At 42.0% G+C, this 10,400-nt stretch overlaps 1 pseudogene; it reads left to right on the plus strand.

Annotated features, from left to right (window-relative positions):
- Positions 1–3,612: 3,612 nt before the first annotated feature.
- Positions 3,613–5,284, plus strand: LOC103678191 (annotated as a pseudogene).
- Positions 5,285–10,400: the final 5,116 nt, after the last annotated feature.

Genomic DNA, 10,400 nt, shown 5'->3' on the forward strand with positions numbered 1-10,400 from the left:
TATGTGCATGGATATTCTGATAAATAAGAACACAACAACATTATAGCTACATGAAATAATATACTCTACATACTCAAAATCCAAAGTTTCACTATCTGACTTAATTTTAGCTCAGAGTTTTCTGTTTCTTTGTGGTTTTTTTTCACTTTTCATATTAAATTTTATTACTACTAGTATAGCAACCTGTTGCTTTGTTCTCCTTTCCTTAGAGAACACCATTTATTATAAACTAAATGAAGCTATTTATTGTCAAATGATAAACATGTCAACAGTATCTATTTGTACATAGAAGTAGAAAAGTTTCTTAGGCAAAATGAGCATTTTTTTCCGAGGTAACAAAATACGTCATTCATCCAGGTACAAATGTTTTATTTACATTAGTGTGAACATGAGGCAAAAATGGAAAATTCTCACCTTTTTAATGATTTCCTTGGCGATGAGACCAGCATGAGGCTGGGAATTTTAGAGTAATTTTCCCATAAATTTGCTACGGATTTACTAGACAGACGTTGGTTAGAAATATTTGTGTGTGGGGGAGCCTGGGTAGCTCAGGCAGTTAAGCATCTGCCTCTTGATTTTGGCTCAGGTCATGTTCTCAGGGTCGTGAGATCCAGCCCTGCATTCGGCTCCTCACTGAATGGGGAACCCGCTTAAGATTCTCTCTCTTCCTCTCCCTCTGCCCCTCCCCTCCCACCTTCTGCTGACATGTGCATTCTCTCTCTCTAAATATATATCTATATATTTGTGTGTGTGCACACGTAGCATGTAAGCCATCTTCCCTTGAATCACTCTAGAATCTTGGCTCTAAGGGTAAAAATTTGGTCCCAATATGAAATACGCAAACGGGAAGGAAGGAGTTCAGTTCCCTTCTTTCCCAATTACATTTAAATCTCACCATAAAACTGACCATATTTCTTTTTCTTAACAAAATACAAATGTTTAATGGGTTAAACTTGCTAAAGTACACCAGGAAACAGCTTATCTTTCCCTCTACTCCACAACCTTCCAACTTTCTTTCGGATCTCCCTTCCCTTGCCTTTTGATGGCAACCCAAGTCAATCCCATGAGTTCACAGTGTCTTTCAGATATTAGAGGTGTCTTAATTTCAGATAATAAAAACTTCAGTCCAACCTATATCAAAACATCAATTTCTCCTTCCATTCAACTACTACCCCCTATCTAGTCTAACACATGGCCAGGCAAGGAGCATCAAGGAAAAGGGCATGCATTCTCTCTTCTTTTATCCAGGTTGTGGAACCTAAAGCATTTGCAATTTGGGGAGGAGCACCCCCTTTACAAAAAATACTACAGATTAATAATACAAAATATGGTCCATGGCATCCCAAGGAGATCTGTGCAAATGAGGGGCTCTGAAGTTTGAGTTTCATTAGCTTCAAGGTAAAGCCACCCTTTCCTGCACCTTGAACTTCCTCTTTCTCCTCATCCTCTTCATTCTTCCAAGAACTAAAGCATAATGAAGAAGGCTTCCAGGAGATAAAAGGTCTTTTTAGTAGGTGGAATTATTGGCTATTCGTTCGTGGCTCACGCTGGCTGGTTCTTGCCCTCTGTCATGGCAGACATCCAAACACTTGTACTTTTACGAAGCATGTTACTAGATTCTTTAAGAACTGCTCCTCTCTACCCAGCCTATGGTGATCTCCACTATTATATGTTCTCTGGCAAAAAATGTGTCAATCCTGAGCTGACCTTCTGATTTCACTCTTAGCTAGTGCCTCTGGCAGTTTACATACTAGGTCCTCACTCTGGCAAGTATCCTTTTTTTTCTTTTTTTAATTGGTGGGGGGGGGCAGTACTTTCAACAACACTTCAGCCTAGCTTTCTTCTACAGTACGCGCTTGACTCAAAGCAATGTAAACCCCCTTGTTTGTCAAATTGCAGAATTTCAGCTTGCTTCTACTATGGCTTATTTACCCTTTACCTCATTCGTGTGTGTGGGGGGGTGCTTCAGGCACCCTCCCAGCTTCAAAACTTTCAATGTGAGAGTCAAGCTGCAGTTTCTTGGCTGCCAAAACTCTAGGGGGCAACAGGTCAAGCTCTCCTAAAATGTCAGTAGTCTCCACCCTGGCAGCAACACCCCGGGCTTCTGAGCTCGGGACCATGCAATCACGGAGTAAGAAGTTAATTTCTCCTCCTTGACCCCAACTTCTCCTACACTCTTCAAGGATTTTTAGAGCTTTCTAATTTAAGGGGTACCTACAAGGAGGAGAGGGAAACCCTGACAGTTACCTTTATTCTTACACATTCCTTCGTCTAAAGAAATCCTGTCCTCACTGATATACCCTTAGCCTTACTCTATATAGCTTTCAGGTGAGTGATGGTGGCTGGCTTAGTTTGGCTTTCTTTTCATCAGTCCCATTATGATCTCTGTAGTACCTCTCCTTGGACTGTGGCATTTGGATTAGCAACCAATAGCATAAGCAATGTGGCTTTAGCCAAGATTACAACAGGAAAAGGCCCCTCCTAAATGTTGCTGTACTTTTCCTTTCTGGCTGTGAAGTGACCGAGCCTTTATTAAGCCTAAATTAAATACTGGTTTTGTGACCTGGAAACAGAAAAGTGATTCAGCCAGAATTCTGTTCCTTTACGGTTTATGCAATGCCAGTGTAAAGGTTTGCAAAGAAATGCGAACATATTTGCCGGGAATGGCCAGCAATCCCTGGACCGATGAAAGATTACTCCAAACTTTGCTGTGAAAGAGAGAAGGCAAGGGGGTCACAGCTCAGAGGTGAAGACCATTTGCTCTTTTGCTCCCACTTTTATTGGTCCTTCAGGATAATCACAAACCCTTATCACTGTTTCTCAAGCACGTGATGTGTGACAAGGGGTCTTACTGAAACTGGGAGGATCTGTTTACTGGAAAGATACGATATGCTAATTTGCATGTTCAACCAGTTCTGCTAAACTTAGCCTAAGGGACAATGACTACATCTCTTAGGTCACAGGGCGACTGTTTGGGCTAGAAAAGTTTCAGGAAGGCAACTTCCCGGGGGCATTCCGGCAGAGTGGTCACGCAGGCCTCGGCATTCCAAAGGCCTTCGCCCTTCTCCGAAACCTTGCCTGCCCTCAGCGGCCTCCGTGTTACATTTTAGCGTGCCAGGTATTAGGGCTGATTTCATGCTCTACACTAACCCCAACACGTATTATTTAAGATGAGAGATGGGCTTTTAGAGATGTCTCAAAATTATCAGTGTTTAAGTTACATGGGGGCTCAGAACTCTTTCTCTTTTTTGCACCTGGCTTCCTGGTTGATCTTTATTAAATGAAGTTTTTATAATTTCAAATTTTCCTTTCCCTTTTATACTTCCTAAAAATCTTTCAGCAGCTATCCATCATGCATGGGCCAGAGTCTATCTTTATTCACTTGTATATTTAAGTCTCTTGTTATTAGAGCTGAAGCCTTCTGGACAGTCATATTTTTATTCTATTCCAAATTATTTGATCCATTTTACATAGTCTACTGCCCAAACACTCTCCCAAGAATTCTCCTCCTGGAATTCTCCTCCTTTTCATTCTACCTTATCTCTATTCATTCTTCAATAAAATCTCTCTAATACATCCACACAGAATGGAAGGACAGTCCTTGCGCGGAACTGCTCTATGTTTTTATTTTTTCTGCTTATGAGACACAATCAGTTGGCTATATATTACTTATTTTTTTTAATTTTTTTTCTTCAGTCACTAGTTTTGAGCCACTACCCTATTCAGAACACATGTAGTAATTTGTCTTCCCAACTGCACTGTAATCTATGAGACTTTGCCTTACGTGCATAGAACTGTGCCTTGAAGGTGCTTATTAAATCTTATATTTTTATCGATTCACATATGAGAGAATTGATGAGCATCCAAGGAAAGAGAATTTCTATATCTACAGACTAAACAAAATAGCTGAATTTTCAGAATAGAATTAAGAGGCAACAACCTTTCCTCTTCTTCTCTGCCATCTGCTTGGCAGCCACAAAACAGTGACCATGGCCAGCCTGGTGTCCAGATTGACAGTGCCTGCTGGGAGCTCTATTGCCTGGAACATGGCATCCAGCCCGATGGTCAGATGCCAGGTGACAAGACCACTGGGGGAGGAGATGAGTCCTTCAACACCTTCTTCAGTGAGATGGGTGCTGGCCAGCATATGCCCAGGGCAGTATTTGTAGACCTGGAACCCATAGTCATTGATGAAGTTTACAATGGCACCTACTGATGACTTTTCCTGCTTCCTGCTTACTGAGCAGCTCATCATAGGCAAGGAAGATGCTGCCAATAACTATGCCCGAGGACACTACACCATTGGCAAGGAGATAACTGACCTTTCCATCACCTCTCTCTGTCGATTACGGAAAGAAGTCCAAGGTGAAGTTCTCCATTTATCCAGCGCCCCAGCTTTCCACAGCTGTAGCTGAGCCCTACAACTCCATCCTCCCTACTCACACCACCCTGGAGCACTCAAATTGTGCCCTCATGGTAGATAACGAGGCCATCTACGACATCCATCGTAGAAACCTTGATATTGAACGCCCAACTTACACTAACCGGAATAGGTTGGTCGGTCACATTGTGTCCTCGCTTCCCTAAGATTTGATGGAGCCCTGAATGTTGATCTGACAGAATTCCACACCAACCTGAAGCCCTATCCACTACCACCTACCCCACATCCACTTCCCTCTGGTCTTATATGCTCCTGTCATCTCCATGAACAGCTTTCTGTAGCAGAGGTCACCAATGTGTGCTTTGAGCCAGTCAACCAGATGGCGATATGTGCCCCTCGCCATGGTAAATACATGGCTTGCCGCCTGTGGTGCCATGGTGACATGGTTCCCAAAGATGTCAACACTACCATTGCCACCATCAGGACCAAGTGTACCATCCATTCTGTGGACTGGTGCCCTACTGGCTTCAAAGTTGGCACTGATTACCAGCCTCCCACTGTGGTACCTGGCGGAGACCTGGGCCAAAGTCCAGCGAGCTGCGTGTACGCTGAGCAGCACCACGGCCATCGCGGAGGCCGGGGCTCGCCTGGACCACAAGTTTGACCTGATATATGCCAAGCATGCCTTTGTTCACTAGTATGTGGGTGAGGGCATGGAGGAAGGAGAGTTTTCTGAGGCCTGTGAGGACATGGCTGCCCTTGAGAAGGATTATGAGGAGGTTGGTGTGGTTTCTGTTGAAGGAGAGGGTGAAGAAGGAGAGGAATACTAAAGTTAAAAATGTCACAAAGGTTTGGCTCCCTCTCTGATTTCTTCCCATTCAGTTTTCCCTCCCTTCCCCTGTGTTCCTCTGCGTTATTCCTTATACTCCACATATGAGTGAAACCGTATGATAACTGTCTTTCTCTGCTTGACTTATTTCACTTAGCATAACACCCTCCAGTTCCATCCATGTCAGTGCAAATGGTAGGTATTCATCCTTTCTGATGGCTGGGTAATATTCCATTTTATATATATATGTATACATATATATGTATACATATATATATACATATATATATATATATCTCAATCACATCTTCTTTATCACAACTAATGAATCATTGAACACTACACAAAAAACTAATGATGTACTATATGTTGGCTAACTGAACATAATTAAAAAAAAATTTTTTTAGGGGCACCTGGGTGGCACATCGGTTAAGCGTCTGCCTTCGGCTCAGGGCGTGATCCCGGTGTTATGGGATTGAGCCCCACATCAGGCTCCTCTGATGTGAGCCTGCTTCTTCCTCTCCCACTCCCCCTGCTTGTGTTCCCTCTCTCACTGGCTGTATCTATCTCTGTCCAATAAATAAATAAAATCTTTAAAAAAAATTTTTTTAAATAAATAAATAAAAATAAAAGTGTCAAACTGCATCCAAAAAAAAAAAAAAAAAGGCACAAAGGTGTTGCTTTCACAGGGAAGTTTATTCTGTTTCAAACATTGAAAAGTTGTGCTCTGATCAGCTAATTTGTGTGTATACTTTCATATACAATTACTGACCTATGCTTTAAAATATGATGCTTTGTTACATCACCCAGTAACCCCATCCCTCAGCTGGAGGGGAGGTGGATGGGGACATGGGGTAATTGGGTGATTGGGTGATGTGTATTAAGGAGGGCATTTGATGTAATGAGCACTGGGTATTATATACAACTGACGAATCACTGAACTCTACTTCTGAAACTAATAATACAGAATATGTTAACTAAATTGAATTTAAATAAAGAAAAAAGAAAAACAGACCAAAAAACCCCCAAAAAACAAAACATGATGTTTTGTTATAGACTCAAGCTGACCATATCACTGATGAGTTTGAATAAAGTATTCCCTGTCTTAAAAGGAAAAAAAAAAATAATAATAGAATTAAAATAATTTACTTTTTTCTTTTAGGAAGCATATACATGGGGAAAAAAGATATCAGGAAAACAATTCATCAAAGAAGCTGTAACAACTTGCTAGGACATATTTTCTGTTATCAACTATGATCAATTGGGCAAGTGGCAGTCATGGGTCAAGGCAACAAGAGTTGGAGAGGATCTTTTTGCTTTTCTCCTTCCCCCTGCTCTCCTCCTCCTTCTTCATCTCATTTTGATTAGGTCACAATATATAATGTTTAGTTAACTTTGTCATTCAGAGCATCATTTTAATAGACAAAGATGAAGAGCAGAGCCTCTCATCCTTTTCCAAGACCACAGAGTGTGCATCTAGCCCTTTCTTTCTTTCTTTCTTTCTTTCTTTCTTTCTTTCTTTCTTTCTTTCTTTCTTTCTTTCTTTCTTTTGCATTTATGCTATTGGTTAGAAAGAGGAGTTAATAGAGAACCTATACAGTTATATCCAGAATGTCCCACACCCCCTTACTCAAGCTCAAGTGTTCATAATATTGTAACTGTTCCCTCTGCTTCCACCTTTGGCCCCCTTCAATCCATTACAATTTCAGAAACTGATGTGATACTTTAAATTATAATTCACACCATTTTCCTAAATCTGATAATAATCTGCCATAATATTCAGATTAAAACCAGGGTCCTTACAACTAACTCCAAGATACTGTATGACTGTTTCCCACTGTCCATTCCACCCACCCTATAATTCCACTTCATCTGCTACTACTCTTCCCCTTTCTCTTTCACCTTCGGCAACTCCTCCACAGGGCCTTTGCACCTGCTATTGCATCAGCCTGCAAAGCTCTTCTCCCCAAAGGTACCATGACCTTTTCTTATACTTTCTTCAGCTTTCTTACTTTTTCAAATGTCACCTTCCCCTATGTCACCCTATGTACAATGACATTTCCCCCACCCTTTTCACAGTTTTATTTTCTTCCCCAGTTCTATGGATTTACCAACTTCCTTTATTTATTATCTGTTCTCCTCCAATGGAATATATATTCCATGAGCACAGGAAGTTTTGTGCATCATGTTCATTGTTACATCCCTAGCATGTAGCACAGCACTGGACGCTAAATAGGAGCTCAACGAATACTTGTTGGATGAATGAATGAGTACCTATAGGAATGGCAGAGTACCAGGGCAACGGGGGCTATACAACAATGTATAAAACATAACCTTTATAATCAAGGAGTTCACACTATGTTGGAGGTGATCACTGTGAACATAATGAAGATAAAACAAGCCCAAAATAGGTTACAAAAAAGTAGTATGGTAAAGACTTCTTTGAATTTGAGTGGGACCACAGTAATAATTATGCTTAATGCTGAAGAATGAGATTTGAATATAAGAAAATGGAGGTAAAACAATTTTTGGCTAATAAAACACGAAAAAAAAATAAGGCAGTGTTAGGCAAATATGTTGCCTGTTGAGATAGAGTTGATAATGGAGTTTGCTGGCAGTGTTGAGCAGGAGGAAACAGAGCGCAGATAGAAAGGTTAGATCGGTGCCATGTCAGGGAAGATTTTGAATGTCAGATGAGGGGAGTGAGTGATATTTTATAGACAGCAGGGTACCTTGTAAAATAATTGAGCAGGAAAATGAGCTGGTCATGCCTGTGCTTTGGAGGAATAAATGGGAGGGAGGGAGAGAGCAAGGACAGATTGGAAGCAGAGATTAGTTAGAAAATTATTGAAATATTTGTGGAAGCACAATGACGGCTAAAGCAGATAGTGGCAACAGGAATGGAAATGAAAGGTTAGATTCCAGTGATAACAGAGGGTAGGATGGAAAGAACTTGGTGACTAATTTAATATCATAAAACTGCTGTCCGTTATCCATGCAGATAATGTTTTGGCCCAACTATCAACGAGAGTGATCATTTGAATTAAACATTTCATTTTATTTTTATTCAGTCCTGGGATCTTACAGATCCTAGGGTGTGAAAATATGTTTAGAAGCAGAAAGTCTAAGGATCCTTTCTTTGCACTGCACTAAGAAATCATATGGAATAAAAACGTACTCCTAGCCTGAAATTTCCAGTGATGTCAGAAGCTCAGAGTTACACTAATTTGTGCCTGTAACCATCAGATTCAAACAATGGTCTGGCACATATGGGAAGCCAGTCATCCTCATTGCCTCAATTCCACTAGGGAATGATAAAAGAAAAAAAATATTCTTAATGTGAAACATTTCTTGCTTGCAAGAGGAAGATGAACAGCTCTTTCGATGAGAATAAAACCTCCAAAAATATCTCTCAAATTAGAGCAGGAGGCTTGCATACTAGAAAACAACACACAGCAAACAAATAAAGGTGATCAAAACATGCTCAGAACAGCTGAGCAGCAAACACAGACAGAAAGGGTTATGTTGGGGACACAGCAACATAATTGGATTCCTCTGCCAATCCTGGTAATTAAAATGGAGACACTCAGTACCTTAGTTGCTCTGCAATCCCATAATATGTTTGAGATTAACAACCCTTGAATCTTGGTTTTACGGCTATATTATTTGAATATACAATACGTATCTCTTGCCATTTTCAGAATACACAGATCAGGGTTCCTGTAGGGCTGAGAGGATTTAGAAGCAGCTAAGGAGAGGGAGCCTGACTGGCGCTCTCCATCTCACTTCCCTCTGCCATGGATATTTGGGCCAAATTTGAACAGAAAACAAACAAACAAAAAAGAGGAAGTAGCAGGCTTGCTTGCAGTGATTTAAACCTTTGCTTTCCTATTTCTGAGAAAAAAACAGTTGCTGTTTTGTAGCTTCGCGTAGTCACTTCTCTCTTCTGCCAGCATGGTGTGTGTGTGTGTGTGTGTGTGTGTGTGTGTGTGTGTGCGCGCGCCCGCGTGTGTGATCTCACCAGTGCCTTGTAAAAATGAAAGATATAAAACGCGCTGTTGGCTTGAGCTGCCTGGCTGGGTTATCTGTGAGGCACCATTATCTTCACTGATGCTGCCTTACCCCAAACGCTTCAAACCCCCTGTGTCTCAGATCCCCGCTGCACCCATCCGCGGAGGTGGTATGGGAACTCAGGTCTCCTTGTGGGTCTGTGGCTTCACCTGGCGGGTGCCCACCGATAACCCACAGCTGGCTGGCCGTGCCAACCAGGCACATGCAGGAGACTCTGCACATACAAAGACCCCTCTGTGGCTGAAAGGCTTTCCTGAGTCTGGCTGGTAATTTCGGCCGAATCCGGCTGGCGGAACGAGAGCTCTGCGGGCTCTTGTGGAGGTGCTTGTCAGGCAGCAGAGATGGGGTTACACGGGAGACGGGAAGTACATGCCGGTCATGAATATTACGTCTTGTCCCCAAAGACATGCCTGCTCCCTTTATATGCTGGCTGGCGGGTCCTCCAAGCCCTCTGAGAGGTAATGATGAAGTTCATATAAACACTGAGCTTTCTATCTAATTTCTACTGTTAGAAGGGAGGGAGGCAAAAAATTGCATAAAGCGGGTCGGTAATGCCTGAGAAAAACCTCAGTGAGACTGGGTATGCAACCCAGAGGGCAGGGACTCCTGAACACGTGTGTGTGAGGCTGAAGGGGTTGTTTCCAGTAGGTCTGGTCGTGCTGGCAGGTATCACGAGGAGCCTGGAGTAAAAGGAAGTTGAAAGGGCTCAGAGAGAGAGCATAGGAAGGGTCTGCGATATTTTACTTCTGTTTCATCCCTGGACTAATACCTCTTACAGAACAAAACCCTGCCAACAGCAGCTCGGCCCTAGTTCAGCCTGGCGTGGTGAGCAACAGAGCCGCGTTCATAGCTCACCTGTCTGGTTAGCGAAAGAGGAGGTGAGCGGAAGACCAGAGGTAAATCAGGCATTATTCTCACCTCAGTGTACCCATCTGTCAATCTTTACAGGGTACTGGTCACAGCCAGAGAACAAGAGGAAACTCCCACTTTTAAAAATGACTGAAATTATACATCAACTACATTTTGGCATTAAAATAAGAGGCATTCCTAAGGTAAATGTCTAGTGTAAGCATGTGGAAAATCCTATAATTCATGGTGTTAATCATTCATTTATTCAAT

This window comes from Ursus maritimus, unplaced genomic scaffold, assembly GCF_017311325.1.
Source record: "Ursus maritimus isolate PB19 unplaced genomic scaffold, ASM1731132v1 scaffold_20, whole genome shotgun sequence".
NCBI lineage: Eukaryota > Metazoa > Chordata > Mammalia > Carnivora > Ursidae > Ursus > Ursus maritimus.